Source organism: Vulpes lagopus, chromosome 10 (assembly GCF_018345385.1).
Source record: "Vulpes lagopus strain Blue_001 chromosome 10, ASM1834538v1, whole genome shotgun sequence".
NCBI classification, from domain to species: domain Eukaryota; kingdom Metazoa; phylum Chordata; class Mammalia; order Carnivora; family Canidae; genus Vulpes; species Vulpes lagopus.
In genome coordinates, this window is record NC_054833.1 from 30,153,088 (window position 1) to 30,168,869 (window position 15,782).

Sequence of the window (15,782 nt, forward strand, 5' to 3'; positions counted from 1 at the left end):
AGAGAAAAATAGCTAATAAACACATGAAAAATGCTGAAACTCACTAACAACCAACTCATGCAAACTAAAATTATGAGGTATTATTTTTCATGTTTTAAAAGCTAATTCCCCATAGTGGGGAGAAAGCAGTGAAATTGGAAATTCAGTCATTTATTGCCAGGCATACAAAGGGGTTCAAACCTGAAAGGCCATTTGTCATTGTCTACCAAGAGTTCTAAAAATTTCCATCATGATTTTTTTTTAATTGAGGTATAACTGACATACAACATCATACTAGTTTCAGGTGTGAGACTGGATGGAATGCTTCATAAATTTGTGTGTCGTCCTTGCGCAGGGGCCATGCTGATCTTCTCTGTATCATTCCAATCTTAGTATATGTGCTGCCAAAGCAAGCACAAGTGTTCATTACTTCCGATCAGTAATTCTAATTCTGGAAAATTTATCAGTTACAGATTTAGTACATGAATGTTAATGATGTAGAATTTATAATGTCAAAAAAAAGAAATAGAAAATAATAAGGTTCATTATAGGAATGGGAAAATAGCTCAAATAAAGTCTAAAAGGAAATAGTCAAATAACTCACGCACACCCACATGATGTGTGCCATCCAAAGTCATTTTGAGAAGATAATTTAACAGGAAAGTGCTCACAGAACACTTTTACTAGGTTATAAAATGTTATGTGTAGTATCATTTCCATTATTAACCATACTATGAAGTTTTTATACACATATTTACATATACAATACATAAGGCTAGAAGAAATACCCTAAAATATTGTTTTTTCACACAATGGAACTGTGAATACTTTCATCCTAATTCTCTGTATTTTCTAAAATTTCTTTCAGCAAGAGAAATAATATACAACAAATTCAGTTAGTAAGGTTTTCTAATTTACATTTTTCCAGGACCATCCCATCTTGCCTTTCACGAAGTTCAACATAAACCTGGCCAACTGCATTTTCCCACTGCCCCCAAATCATGCTCTGTCTCCTAAACAAAACTTTGCTCAAGTTACATGTCATGTATGCACTCAAGGTGACAAAATTAGCTGAGCAACATTAGAGTTGGAATCTTAATGAACTCATTCTTCTGCCTAGAATCATGTAGAAACAGGAATACCCCCAAAATACCAGTCAAAAGTAATCACACACACCCAAAATCATCTTTTCCTTATGTCTTTTAAACTACATCACCCAGAACCAAACTGTTCAAAGTCCATTGTGCAGCCTCCATATCTCCCGCACGCCTCTTTCTCCATACCTACACAAGGGTCCTCACTTTCTTCTAACCTTCCTTGCAATTCGGTGACCCTCTTTGCCTTTATTATCTTTATCACATTACATCTTTTGTCTCTGACCAGTCTCCAGATTGGCAAAAGTAGAACTATGAGAGGGCGAGCCTCAGTTTCCACATCTGTAAAAAAGTAGAATAATAAACTCTGTCCTCCCAGTATCATAAATATCCTAAAACTGTAGAACATTGTACGTGTTGTGACTATTGTAACTTCGTTTTTTCATTCATGCAATAGGATTACTGATGTACAGCCAATACCCTGCAAGCACTATTTTACCCACAACTAGGGAAGTATTTATTTTTTGTTAATCCCTCTCCATGCCATCCTGAACCGAATCCATCATTAATTCTATTTCACTTTCAATTTATATCTTAAGCCGTCCACAGTTCTTTGTGTCCGTTATCGCCAATCAGTCAGAATGTCCAGTGGTTTCTTTAACAGACATGATAGGTCCAGTTATTTGGGGGGCACACAGGTCATGAAGCTCACACATAAGGGTATAAAACTACAAAAGAGAGGGGTGCCTGGGTAGCTCAGTTGGTGAAGCATCTGCCTACAGCTTGGGTCATGATCCCGGGTTCCTGGGATTGAGCCCTGCGTCGGGCTCCCTGTTTCTCCCCCCACTCTGCCATTCCCCCTGCTTGTGCTTGCTCTCTCTCTCTCTCTCTCTCTCTCTCCCGTAAATAAATAAAATAAATACAATCTTTGAAAAAAAAGAAAAAGAAAAGACTACAAAAGAGAAACTAGAGTCCATGAAAGGGATATTTATTTGCCATTGAACTCCGTAAGTCTGTGGGTTCAGGAGAGGGAGGTCTGCTGAAAGCCCCCTCCCATACACACAGCTACATTTTCCTCCTTGGCTGTGTGAGGTACAGCAGATGCCTATCAAAGCAACTCATTGAATACATTAAATATATTGAAATTGATAAATTACTTATTCAACTTTACAAAAGATATCTGAACGCATTACACTGTTTTTCCCATGGATGACTACACTACGGAAGTTTGCAAACCAAGCATGCACTCTGTGTGAGCTAAATACCTTAATTGTACTTAAAACAAAATCTTTGATCCTGACCCTTGACCTACAAGTCTACGCATGGCCCCTTCCTATCTCTCCAGCCAATATCCCCGTGGCTTATTCTGCTTACGTTGACTTTCTTTTCTTTACTATTTTGCCTCTTCCTCACATTTGTAGAGTGCCATCCCATTTGTTCTATTCCACTGAATAATTTCCACAGGGGTTCAACCGTGTTGAAGCATGTATGTCAGACTGATGTGCGGGTTTGACAGGAGTGTATGTGGGGCTGAGGAGCTTCCTGGGATACTTCTAATAGGATAAGAAGCATCCAGCTACTGAAATGAGCTCAATCTATTAGCACTGTTCATTGAAATATAAAAGTGATTCTGAGGATGCCATGGCTCTATTACTAGCATTTGTTTCATTCCAATCCCGTGGACTGGGAGATTTGTGATTTAAAGATTGTTGTGTAAAATCAGTAATTGCTTTTTCTCTTCTGGGAAACTGGTTCACTATATGAAGAAAAATAATGGATCCCTACTGTTAGTCACTTGTTCAATATCTATTTCCCTCTTCTTTGCTGATTAAACTTTTATTTTATTTTGGGTGTCACTGTGTCAGGTTAAATTCTTGCTTCTGCTTTCTTCCTAAAGGCTTACCATGTCCATTGGCAGGCACATTTATGGCTAATGACACATACACAAGATGTTCCTGGGAAAGATTATTCTTTCTGGGAAAAAGGAATGGAGGTACTTGAGAAAGCTTTTTCCTTTTCTCATACCTTCATCCCTTGAATGTAGACATAATATCTAAAACCTCCAGCAGCCATCTGATAACCATGAAATGATAAACATGAAGTAAAGGTCAAAAGATTCACAGAGAAGCTGTCCTGACACTATTAAGCTGCTAAACCAACTCTATCAGATACTTATTTCCAATTCTACATAACTCTCCCCCATTTATTTATGAGACAAGCAAATATGTTTGTGAAGTCTAGATAGCCTCTGTGTTTTGGAGTTCAAGGGCCTACTGCTGATTATGTGGCCTCATGCTCCAGCAAAGCTGGAAATCCCTTGAAATTCCAAAAACATGTGGTGGTTTGCAGTGGGGCAAAGAAAATATCTATTTCCTTACTATGTTCAATGTTAAATATAAAATGTTAATTGAGACATTTTCCTGAAACTCTTATTTTCAAATAAGCAGTAATTACAGGGAAGACAGTGTCCAGCTGAGAATAAAGTTCCTGAATTCTAGAAACTGAGACTTTAGCAGAAGCACCTAAGTGAAGGAATGTTTAGTTTATTCCTCTCAATCCATGACAGATCAACTGGTTGAATGTAATCGATAACTATATCAACATCCTAAATAGCATAAATAATAGGGTATCTCTAGATGATATTTATTAAACTTTATATTCTGAAAAGACATGCTTTATTTTTCAAGTATCCATGGAACGGTCATATAGATTGGTTCTGAGTCCTATGTTATAAGAGGACTTTGCATAAACGTTGGTTGTGCAGGTTACTAAACTCTCTACAGCTACTCGTCCAAAATGACAGCCACTCGACAGAGATGGTTATTTAAACTGAAATGAGTTTAAATTAAATAAAATTTATCGGCCACATATGGCTATTGGACAGCACAGATACAGAACCATTTCACCACTGCAGAAAATTCTCTTGAACAGTGTTCTTTTCGGTATGGAGACACAGCTGTAGGCTGGGACACCCCTCAGTCTGTAATCTATATGAGGGTTTGATTGCCACTAGAAAGTAAGCTCCATGAAGGAAAAGATTTTTATCAAAGTAACTGCTCTATCTCTAATGTCAAGACAATAGCTTATATATACGTGGCGGTCAACAAGTAATTGCTTTGGTGAATTCAGAGTTCTCAATTCAGTTAGGTATAACAGGCAATATGTTTTATTCTCAAAATTTCTTGTACTTTTCTTGGCCTTGAATGCTCAATCTGCATAGAGCACACATAGAGCACACGTCTCCTTTTTTTTTTTATTCCATTCAATTCCTGTTTAAATTTTAGTCCAGTGTGATGACTTCTATATTCTCATTTAAATGGAAAAGCTCAGTCTTTTCCCTCCTGTTGAGTTCTTCCCTACTGTGTTTCTCTCCTTTGTGTCTCCTTTCCTATTTACATGGAACACTTCATTTCTGACACTTCTAGTCACCAAACATGGGGAGGTTTGGCCCCCACTATAAGCAATTCTTTGCAACACCAACAATCCAAGTCAATTCTGACACTATCTATGTGGAGACACCACCAGATCCCACAGGTTAAGGGCTCAGTCCCACAAGACTGCCACCAACCTCCCCTACACACACACACACAGACACACCTTCAGATGCCAGCCACACATTCAGGTTATCACCTATACTTCTGAATAACTGGCTATAAGTTGGAAGATCAAAACACCTCCTCCTTGAGTCTGATTAATTTGCTAGAGTGGCTCACAGAACTCAGGGAAATGCTTGCTTACATCCACCAGTTCATTCAAGGATAATGATTCTGGATACAGACGAACAGCCAGATGAAATGATACAAAAGGTGAGGCCCAGGAGGATCCCAAGTACAAGAGTTTCTATCCCTGTGGAGATGGGGCCTGTCACCCTCCCGGTACATGGATGTGATCGCCAACCCAGAAGCTCCCCAAACCCCATACTTCTGGGATTCTATGGAGGCTTCATCATACAGGCATGATTACCTCTCTGGAGTGGGAGTGGGGCAGAGCTGAAGATTCCAAGCTTCTAATCATGGCTTGGTCTTTCTGGTGACCAGTCCCCATCCAGGTGACATCCAGCACTGACTCAGAGTCACCTTATTAGAACACAAGGTGTTCCTACTGTTCTCTCCACTCAGGAATTTGCAAGGGTTTTTAGGAGCTCTGTGTCAGGAATAGGGTCAAAGACCAATATCTGAACAAGAGCTAGTCCTAGTGCCCTATTCACTTAAGAAATGATTAGGGTTGCAGGATTCTGTGCCAGGAATGGGGGGCAGGAGTCAATATATATTCTATTATCTCATACTCATCCACTTACTAAAATCTCAGTCTCATTCCGAAAAATATTCTGTAAATATAATAAAAAAATAAATTCAAATATTATCTTTATAGTCACTATGCAGTTTCTCTCCAGTTTCCAGGTAAGACACTCACCCTTGCCCACTCCCTCTCTCCCTCCCTATCCCCCTTCCTTCCTCCCTCCCTCCCTTCTCTCTCCTTCTCTTTCCCCACTCCCTACCCCTTACTATTGGTTCTCCCACCCTCACCTTCCCATCAGTAGGCAAACTCTGGTTGCCTCACCCTCACCTGTCTTGTTCAGGAGAGGAAGCAGCAGCAGGGGAGAGAGGAGATTCTGACTATGTGACTATCAGTCCGCTCAGAGTAGGCAAGACTCCTCCGATCTTGGTCTGCTTCTCCTACTATCTGTGGCCTTTATCAAGGTGATCTTACTGCATCGGGTTGTGCTGTTATCCTGGGGTCTCACCTAAGCTCCTTCCATCCTGGAAGAGATTCTTCATCCTCTTCCTCAACTCTGACAAAAAGAAATTCACTGATGTCACTAGGGCTTTTCTTTTCTTTTTTATTTTGTATATTTTTTATTGGAGTTCCGATTGGCCAACATATAGCATAACACCCTCATCCCATCAAGTGTCGGGCTTTTCTTAATAACTGCTTATTTCTGCTTCATGTTTCTAACCTCTTTATTTCTATGAAAACACTTTTTATACTTATCATGAATTCTTGTTCTACTCCACCAATTATTCCTCTTAGAATAGGTACTATATTGTTTGTGCATTCCCTTTGTTAATCCTTATGTAACTCTGATGCTTGATTATTTTGTGAACTCGTATTCCTTTGACAATGTCGGCTTCCTTGGATGCTCAGAACAAGATAGTGGGCTCGGGCATATAATTTGGGATTGTTGACATACATATGATATTGGAAAACCATGGAAATGGATGGGATCACCTAGGGAAAAAGTATGTAGAGTGAGACAAGACGAGGATTATGCTGGAGCTTAAAGGAATTCTAATGTTTAAAGGTTAAGGGAAAGCAGAGAATTTAGCAAAGACTACTGAGAGCCAGTGGGGTAAAAAGGAACACAAGCGAGGCTATCATGTTACAGACCCAAGACTGTTATAGTAAGGAGGCATAGGTATTGTGTCAAAGTCTTGTCAAATCTGTTTCAAGCAAGTCAGAAAGCGAAAAACCTGACTTTGCCAACAGGAACAGCTTTACTCAACCCTTTGGATCTCACAAAGTCTGTGGAGACATTCTTGTTACCGTTAGCTGGCACAAAGACGGACGGGAAACAGCAAGAGGCTATGCTTTCCACCTTGACACTACAGAGTGAATTCACTTATTCCACAGTACCTCAGTCACCACTCTGCTTCAGGGGGTACCGCCAGGCAGTCTACGATAGAAGCAAACACCCACCGTGGCCTTCTACTCACAAGTGAAAATAGGAAATTTTGGCCAGAGATCAGGTAATGTTTGATTGCCTTCTTGGCAGGCTGAACTTCAGAAGCAGGGAAACAGCCTCCTCCCTGGAGATGAGTTATGTCCCTGGCCACTATTTTATAGGCAGGCAGAATGTGGAACTAGACTGAACAAACCAAACCGGCCAAGGGGTTCCAAACTATATCCTGCCAGGTTTTTAGGGTACTCTCCATATTCAATTCACGTTATAGATAGATCGGTGATGGATGGATGGATGGATAGATAGATGATAGATAGATGGATAGATGATAGATTGACAGGTATCTATCTGTCTATATTTAAGAAAAGAGCATGCATATACAAATATATTTTACTGTTTTTTTAAGATTGTATTTATTTATTCATGAGAGAGAAAGAGAGAGGCAGAGACACAGGCAGAGGGAAAAGTAGGGTCCCTGCGGGGAGCCCTGATATGGGGCTCGTTCCTGGGACTCCAGGATTATGCCCCTAGCCCAAGGCAGACGCTCAACCTCTGAGCCACCCAGGCATCCCTTACTCTGGTTTTTTAATAAATAAGAGACAAATAAATGCATTAAATAGTAGAATGATACTAGTTAGGTTTTGTGCAGACTTCAGTGGAAAATGTTCCTACCATCTCAAAACTGCAAGGTGAACTATTTAAAAGTGTGCATATCATTTGAATCACTTATCTTTGTGATTCAGGGATTTGTTGATAGAAGAACGAATAGGCCACTGGGGCAAACAATGCAAATATTATGCATAAATGCTGATGTCTAGTAATTAAAATAGCCTTATTGTTCTAACTGAACTTTGTGCATATTGTTCAATTTTAAAGTAAAAAATGATTTGCAATGACAAAATACAATTCTTATTCTTTTTTTCTTTTCCATTGGGTTACATTTCTTACCTTTATTTGTTGTTGTTTTACATTTTTACTGAAATAAAACAAACATACAAGGAATATCATAAATCTTAAGCTTCATGAAATGTCATATAGAGAACACATTCATGTTACCATCCCTAGAACAAAAAATAGAACACTAGCAGCATTTCAGAAGCCCTTCATCCCATTCTTAACCACTTGTGCCTTCCTCCTCCCCAAAAATAAATACAATTCTGACTTACTAATCTGACACCATAAGTTCAGAGGGCCTATTTTTAAACCTTATATAAATGAAATAATACAGAATGGAATATTTTTAGACTAGATTCTTTGGATAACATTGTATTTATAAAATTCCTACATTTTGTTATGTGTAATGATAGTTTATTCATTTTCAAAGATATTTAGAATTTATGAATTTATGAATATACCAAATTTATCTATTTCACTCTTAATGGACATTTTGGCTTTGTCTATTTTTTTTATTATTATAAAGTCAATTTTGATCATTCTTTAGTAGAATTATAGTTCTTAATAAATTTTTGGTTATAAGATGCACATATATTTAACTTGAGTGGATAATGACAAATAACTTTTCAAAGTGGTTGTGTGGGCTACCCACAGCCATCTATAGATTCAGTGTAATCCCTATGAAAATTCCAAAGGCATTTTTTGTAGAAATAGAAAAAAATCCTAAAATTCATATGAACCACAAAAGACTCTAAGTAGCCAAAACAATCCTGAGAAGTAGAACAAAGCTGGAGGCATCACATTTCCTTATTTCAAACCGTATTATGCCGCTATAATAAAACATTGTGGTAGTGGCATAAAAACATACACATAGACCAATGGAACAGAATCGAGAGCCCAGAAATAAACCCACATATATATAGTCAACTAATATTAGACAAGAGGACCAAGAATACTCAATGGGAAAAGGATAGCCTTTTCAAAAATATGCTGAGAAAACTAGATATTCATATGCAAAAGAATGAAATTACGCCACTCACAAAAATTAACTTGAAATGGTTTAAAGACTTAAATTTAAGACCTGCAACCATATGATTCTTAGAAGAAAACATAGGGAAAAACTCCTTGGCACTGGTCTTCATAACATTTTTTTGGTATGATACCAAAAGCAAGTGGGACTACATCAAACTAAAAAGTTTCTGCACAGCAAAAGAATCAATAAAATAAAAGGTCAACCTACAGAATAGGAGAAAAATATTTGCAAACTATATATCTGATAAGGGTTAATATCCAAAATATGTAAGAAACTCATTAAGTCAGGGCAATTGCGTGGCTGTGATTGAGTGTCTGCGTTTGGCTCAGGGTATAATCCCGGGGTCCTGGGATCAAGTCCCAGCAGGGAGTCTGCTTCTCCCTCTGCCTGTGTCTCTGTTTCTCTCTCTGTGTGTCTCTCATGAATAAATAAATAAAATCTTTTAAAAAAAAAAAAAGAAAGGAACTCATATAACTCAATAGCAAAAAGAAAAAAATCTGATTTTAAAATGGGCAGAGGACCTAAAAAGACATTTTTTTCCAAAGAAGAAATACAAATGGACAAAACATACATGAAAAGATGCTTTACATTACTAATCATTGGGGAAATGCAAAAACCACAATGAGATATCACCTTACCTATTAGTAAAGTGATACTGGCTATTACAAAAAAAAAAAAAACAAAATATAATATATGCTGGTGAAGGTGTGGAGAAAAGGGAACACTTGTGCATTGCTGGTGGGAATGTAAATTTGTGCAGCCACTACGGAAAACAGTACATGAGTTCCTCAAAAGATTAAAAACAGAATTCCCATATGATCCAGCAACACCACTTCTGTATATATATCCAAAGAAAATGAAATCACTATCTCAAAGAGATATCTGCACCTCCCTGTTCATCACATTCATAATAACAATGACATGAGAACAGTCTAAGTGTCCATTGATGGATAATGAATAAAGAAAACATGAGATATTACATATAATATCATACATACAACATTATGATTTTAATTCCCATCTCTCTGATGACTAATGAGATCAAAGCTTCTTTTTGTATGTTTTAATGGTCATTTGTTAAGTACCTGGTGAAGACCATTAAGACCATTGCCCATTTTTCTATTGGATATCTGGTTCCTTCTTATTGATTTCTGGGAGTTTCATAGAGACAGAGATATAGATTCCAGATATGAGTTCTTTGTCAGTTACTGTATATTTCATGTATCTTTTACTCTATCATTACCTTTTCACTCTCTTAATAGTGTCTTTTGATGACCAGAAGTTCCTAAATTTTTACTATAGTCCATTTTACTAAATACTTCCTTTAAAATAAATTATTTTTGTGCCTTCTTAAAAAAAAAGTTGTCTATCTCAAGGATAAAGATAATTCTCCTCTGTTGTCCTCTCAATGTGTATTACACTACCTTTTGCATTTATACATAAAATTTATCTAGAATCAATTTTTATGTGTGGTGAGAGACAGACTTTCATTTTAGTTTTTCCTTTTGAGGGGACATGGGGAGGTAATAATGTTCCCACTCTTGCAAGAGTTTGAATGAAAATCACATGGCTATAATATATATTATCATTTAATGGGTGCTGAAATGAAATTCAAAATGATGAAGTGATTTTCCCAGAGTCATATATTTATGAATAGGTCCTGGTAGCTATTGACCTAACTTCTAATTTTAAATCTCTTATCCCTCCTCTTTTCTCTTTTCTGTCTTCTTCAAGGGCCAGTGTCCTAATGTTCTTCTCACTACTTCGGCACTTAAAAATATTTTCTGTATTTACGTAAGGTATCATTGGTCACAGCTTAGTGTTATAATTCCCATAAGGATCTACATTTCACACAATCATTAAGTAAAAACTGGTGATGCTCTAAGGTAGACTTTTGAGAGGCTATTGTTATGTGTGGAAGAATTAGGCAGGGGTGACAAGATGTTGAAAGGTCTTTCCTTGTTGATAAAGGCTCAAAGCTTAGAATAAAGGTAATAGAGGCCTACACATTCTAGAGGGCTGCTACACACGAATAGTAGGACTTGCTAAATGTGGTCATACTGGCCCTACGGTCAACCCTGTCAAAAGCCTATGTAACATAAAGCTAGAGATTCATTGAACAAGGGAGTTCTTTGAAAATAATTCATAGAAGTAGAGAAATTTTATCATTTTTCCTTAGAAAAGAAAAATGGGATATTACGGATATTAATATCCCTAATATTATTATTAGGGATAATATTAGCTGTATTATCCCTACAGCTAATAATTATTGTTCTAGTAATCAGTGAGCACTCACTACATATTAAAAACTACACTAAGTTCCATAAAAAAATTTATCTCATTTAATTATCACAATATTCCTGTGAGGTAGACACCCGTGCCTCTGTAAATTTTATGTCATAGATGTCTCTCTTACGTCACCCTGGTCCTGACCTTAGCTAGAAAAACATGAATACTATGAACAAGATCAAAATCCCACCTTCCACCTTTTCTCAGATTCTGTATACAATTTAGTTTCTACCAACTGGATCCCTTCAGTGATACTTAGAAAATGAAAGTGAGTAAAGGTCATCTTTCTGTTGCTGTTCGTGCTGGCAGTTGAAGGCTTGAAAGTGTAAGAATCAAGATGCAGTAATGGTAGCCAAACATAGCATCTGTGGGTGTCAAGAGGTATTTGTGACAAAGACAGTGGCTTTCTGATCCTTTGATGGCAGATTTAGTATTGTGTCCTTGAGTTCAATGATTTCAACCCTTGACTCTATTGCTGCAGCAATTCCAATTATTTTGAAGAACCTAATTTTCCAGAGTAAGTCATCCCTTTCTGCCTAAGATACCCAGACTGGTTTCTGTTTTATGCATTGAACTCTAACAGCAACAAAAGGATTTTAAAAATGGCAATGGTATTTGATTTTTTTTTTTTTTTTTGCTTTGCCCTAAAAGACACATCAAATCCAGTATCTAGAAAGAGTCAAGCCTTTCTAGAACTTGCTCTGTTATGAGCCAAGATATCTTTGGAGTGAGGGGCCAAGTGCTACCCACGCCCAGGCAGCAATCGCTGGCACATGATTAGCTTTTCATTAAAAGAAGCTAGGGGGAAAGATGCCATCCTCTTGCTCTAATATCACCCTGGAAACCATTCACTTTGTCATCATCACCAGTGCTATACATGCTTTCCCACTACTTCCCAAACTACTGATCTTTGGGCTTCTTTCTTGGTCATATTTCTGATCCTTCCAGGGTCAGCTCTCAATGCTCCCTGCTGGGCACCCTACTCTATACTTGACCTTAACTGTCCCTCATAACTCTACTTACTGAGCATTTAATCACTGCTTCTGTAACACCCAACTCTACACTTCCTAGTCTTTATCCTGCCAACCTTCATGTTGAAGCAGAACACTTCCTCTTGCTATTTTTGATTTGAGAAGAAAAATCACTAGAAATGTGTAATATGTAACAAAACAGTGATGTTTTTGGCAGGACTTTGGCCTTCTCTCAGCATGATAATTTTTGCCCTGCAAGGCAGTTTAATCATAACCTTAATGATGTCTCCCCACTGCTTAATATGGTGCTGTTCTCGTCTCCAGAGTGAGGCGCAGTGTGGGCACGTAGGCACCCTAGGGCTGCTACATGTTTGAGTTGTCAAGTTCAGCTCTTGGAAAGCTGTTAATTTCCTCTGAGGTAATTTGAGTGTGATTAAGTTAAGCTGCCACCAGGTGGACATTGGAGCCTTAGTTAAGCCATTTTAATCTCAGTAGCTAGAGTCCCTGTAGGCATGATAAAATGAAGAAAGAATGTAGTCTGATTCCCATGTAATTTTGTTTAAAAAAAATAAACAAAAGAGAAAAAAATAATAGTTTAGCATACTGCTTAACCAGAATTAAAGTAGAGTAGTATAAAGACATCCTATTTATGTGTTTAACCAATATCTATTGAATATCTACTATCTGACAAATAACCCTCTAGAATCAGGAATGGGGCAAAGAACATAACGAACTAAGTACTTGATTTCATAGAGCTTACATTCTACGGGAAAAGGAGTGTAAAACAAGCAACAAATAAAAATAAATATTTATCCTATATCACATGATAATATAATATGCAATATAATATATAGTGATATATTATGATATAATGATATAATATATATAGTATATCCAGAGGCATACCCACCCATTAAGACAGATTAAATCACAATAATAATCACCTAGATATTACTGACCTTCTCCCTTTATAGTATTTCCTCTTTTCCCAACCCCAAAGTATTTCTGGAATTTTTTAAGATATATCTTAGATATACTTATAGGTAAATCTAATCACTAATTTCAGTCAGTTACCATGTGGTTCACGCAAGCCACAGTTAATGTTTATTCTGAGTGCCCATCACCTACCAGGTACCACTGCTTCTGCCATACACATCTGCTTTTATCTTCTCCTGTTTATGGTCAAACACTTATTAAACACCTTTCATTGATCCAGCAGGCAATAAGACAACTATGTCTTTATCCTCGTAGAGCTTATAAACTTGCAGTTAAGAAGGACAAGGAAAAGAAATACAATTGTGAATGAGTGTGGCTAAAGGAAAAGTATAAAATACCGTGGAATCGCTTAGAAGAAGTTTAAAAAGATGTTCATAGGACAGGCTTTTGAACAACCTATGTGTAGATTGAGACTTAGAGGACTAATAGGGGTTAACTAGGTGAAAAATGTATGAAATAAAGTTCTCTGCAGAGGGAACAGCATACTCTGTAATCCTGAGACTCGGCACATTCCAGGCAGAATGGTCTCCTGCCCTGCACTACTACCAGTGTCCCACAACACTCAAAACATGGACATTGGGCCAAGAAGAAGTAACAGGGACTAGATATACCTCCCACTTAAAACAACTAAAAATCAAGACAAATATATGTAGTAATGATCCTGAAGATATTAGACGTTAGGCATCAAGAGACACTGATTGCTGAGTGATGAGACATGAACAGAGTTAGCCCTATTATTGTCCCAGTCCACTGACTGAAGAGAGTTCAAGAGGAGAATCCCAGCAGAGCCCAGCACCCTCCTTGTACTAAGGAGATGGCACTGGGAGCCCAGAGAGGTAAAGGCAGCTAGAATTCAGCATGGCAGTGTACCAGTAAGGAGAGAGTTGCACAGAAAGAGAACCTCAAAAATCTCCAAATAATTTCTCTAAAGTATTCAATTGAATATGCTAAGTACATACATGTGAGGAAGCTATGTAAGATCAGAAAATAAACAACCAAAATGATTATAAAGAACACAACATGATACTCCCATAAAGCTGGGAAAAATGCTTGTTCTTACCAGCAATAGGGTAAATTTCATAGTTAACAGTGCATTGAGTAGAGTAGTCAGAATGGTTTTTCCTAAATGGTTGTGAAAGAAATCAGCCTTGGATTAAATGTTTTTCTGGTCCTGCTTAACAGAGATTAAATTGAGATCTGAGAAGACCAAATTGTTTTCAAGTATCTTAAAAACATCCCAAAACAAAACTCATGAATATTGATAAGGGTACAAAAATACCAAGCATCCAACAAGGTAAAATTCACAATATCTGGAACCTAGTAAAAAAAAAAATGACTAGACATGCAAAGAAGCAGAAAAACACAATCCATAATGAGAAAATTAATAAATCCAATCTGACCCAGAAATAAAAAAGATAATTGGATTAGTAGATAATGACATTAAAACCATTGTTTTAGCTTTTTCCCATATGACTGAGAAACTAGATTTAAAAATTGACATGTGATATAGAGACATAAAAGGTATTTTTTAAAGGTGCAAATTGAACTTTTAGAGATAAAAAAACACAATGTTTGAGATTGAAAATTCACAGGATGGAACTGATAGCAAATTAGACATTGCATAAAATACAAGCAAACTTGAATATACTGCAATAAAACTATCCCAAATGAAAACAGAGAAAGAAAGGCTGGAGAAAAAAGAACATCATTTGGGAAATTTTCATGTGGTCCAATATGTAAACTTGGAGTTACCAAAGGTAATAAGAGATGGGAGGGAAAGGAAAAATTTTTCAAAAAATAGTGTCTAAAATTTTTTCAAATTTTATGAAAACTATAACCTCACCAAATCCTCCACAGTTAAGAGTCTGTTTCTTGGTCTGCCACTCTCTCTTTTTTCCCTTTGCCCATTTGTTTTGTTTCTTAAATTCCACATATGAATGAAATCGTATGGCATTTGTCTTTCTGACTGACTCATTTTGCTTGACGTAATACTCCCCAGCATCACCCATGTCATTGCAAAAGGCAAGGTTTTATTCTTTTTATGGCTGAATAATAATCCATTGTGTGTATGTGTGTATAAATATGTACACCACATCTTTTTTATCCATTCATCAGTTGATGGACACTTGAGCTGTTTACATAATTTGGCTATTGTAGATAAAGCTACTATAAACATTGGGGTGCACTTATCCCTTTGAGTAAGTATTTTTGTATTCTTTGGCTCTTAACTGTAGAGAATAAACTGATAGTTACCAGAATGGAAGTGGGTGAGGAAGTGGCTTAGATAGGTAATGGGAATTAAAGAGTATACTTGTAATGAGCACTGAATGTTGTATGGAACACTATATTATTCTCTCTATTGTACAGTGAAACTAATATTACACTGTATGCTAACTAACTGTAATTTAAATTAAAACTTTAAAAAAAATAAATTTATTTTAAAGTACTGAAAGAGAAAAACTACATTTATTTACCCAGTGAAGTATGTTTCAGGGAGGAATGTAAAGTAAAAATTATTGTAGACATTTTTAAAAGCTGAAAGAATTAATTACCAGAAGACTTGTTCTATAAAAAAAATTGAAGAAGTTGTTTCAAGCAAACAAGTAAAAAAAAATGCAGATAATAAAACCATCAAAAATGTAAACTATGTAGGTATGTGTTAAGATAATTTTTCCATTCTTTAAATATCTTTAGGGGCACCCAAGTGACTTCCTTCAGTTCAGGTCATGATATCAGGGTCCTGGGATGGAGCCTTGCCTTGGGCTCCCTGCTCAGCCAGGAATCTGCTTCTCCCTCTCCTCTCCCTCCCAATCCCATTCATGCTCTCTCTCTCTCTCATTTAAAAA

General features: G+C 36.9%; 1 non-coding gene across 1 annotated transcript; it reads right to left on the bottom strand.

Moving 5' to 3' along the window:
• Positions 1 to 289: 289 nt before the first annotated feature.
• On the bottom strand, positions 290 to 396 carry LOC121501124. Its single transcript, XR_005990546.1, has one exon. It is a non-coding gene; the product is annotated as a U6 spliceosomal RNA (small nuclear RNA).
• Between the last annotated feature and the right edge of the window lie 15,386 nt (positions 397 to 15,782).